Source organism: Myzus persicae, unplaced genomic scaffold (assembly GCF_001856785.1).
Source record: "Myzus persicae strain clone G006 unplaced genomic scaffold, MPER_G0061.0, whole genome shotgun sequence".
Taxonomy (NCBI): domain Eukaryota; kingdom Metazoa; phylum Arthropoda; class Insecta; order Hemiptera; family Aphididae; genus Myzus; species Myzus persicae.
In genome coordinates this window covers 11,219-12,356 of record NW_019100810.1, presented here as the reverse complement: position 1 = coordinate 12,356, position 1,138 = coordinate 11,219, and the positions used below count along the sequence as shown (strand labels likewise).

At 27.0% G+C, this 1,138-nt stretch overlaps 1 long non-coding RNA gene across 1 annotated transcript; it reads left to right on the top strand.

The window, feature by feature from the left end:
* The first annotated feature begins 515 nt into the window (after nt 1-515).
* LOC111026228 lies at nt 516-1,138 on the top strand. The gene is made up of 2 exons (XR_002603678.1): nt 516-785; nt 942-1,138. It is a non-coding gene; the product is annotated as an uncharacterized LOC111026228 (long non-coding RNA).

Sequence of the window (1,138 nt, the reverse complement as noted above, 5' to 3'; positions counted from 1 at the left end):
TGTTTTTTTTATAACTTAAATAAAAAAATGTTAAAGATGTTAGATTTTTAATATATCAGATTTTTTTTTTTTAAATAATTACCTGATCAAATGTATTTCTACGGTGTGAAGCTACAACACACACAGTCCTAGTGAATACAATGTAGAGATTTAACACTAACTATAATCATTGTCTGCTGGGTGATTATATACAGAGTAAAAAGCTATAAATAAAATAAATGTAGTGTCGTCATTTTGTTTTTAGGCTTTTCACATTTGTGTTTAGAGGTCGTTTGTTCTGATGTACTATGATAATCATTGATTTGTATCAATTTTTATTTTGCATAATTGCTAATTTTTCTATACACAATATTACTAATTCTTTATAAAAAACATAAAGTCCTAAGTTCGGTATTAGTACAGCATCACAGAACATCACGCCATCGGATCACACCACTAATATCTATATCTTATTGGCAAGTTTTGAACTAGTAAGGTACAATACGTAAATCATCTTATCCATAATCACTTTAAATTCTATATAATTGTATTACTATTTTGCATAGAACCTTATAGTTTGTCAGAATATCGTCTAGCGTACTTGTGTGGTCGCGGACTTTATTACAGTTTCATCGTCGCTTGCACACGACTGTCTTCCTAGTTTTTGTAAGTCATACAAAATTCAATAATAATTTATACTTAGTTAAATAATCAGTTAATTGTGTCAATTCATTTTTAACTATTTTACGTCTTAACGTACTTTGTTCGGTGATTCGTGCAGTAATCAAGTGGTTATACCACAACATGTAAGTTATGTATAAAATAAAAATATAATTGATTATAAATAAATATGATCTTTAAATTATCAAATTTCAGTGAAATATAAATCAGATGATTTAATATACTAAATTAAATATATCGAAGTAATACTAATGTTGTAATTAAATGATGTAAATTTGCAGGGAAAAAACGAGAAATACAATAATTATAATCGATTTTGAATTCACCAACTATCAACGTACCGACTTAATACTTATTTCTGCAGCTATATCACAGACTCACATAAAATCTAAAATTATACGCATGCGAGGTCGACCTTTAATAATATCACCTGACGGAAGAATACAATTAATGAATAATTATTCATATATAAAAACTA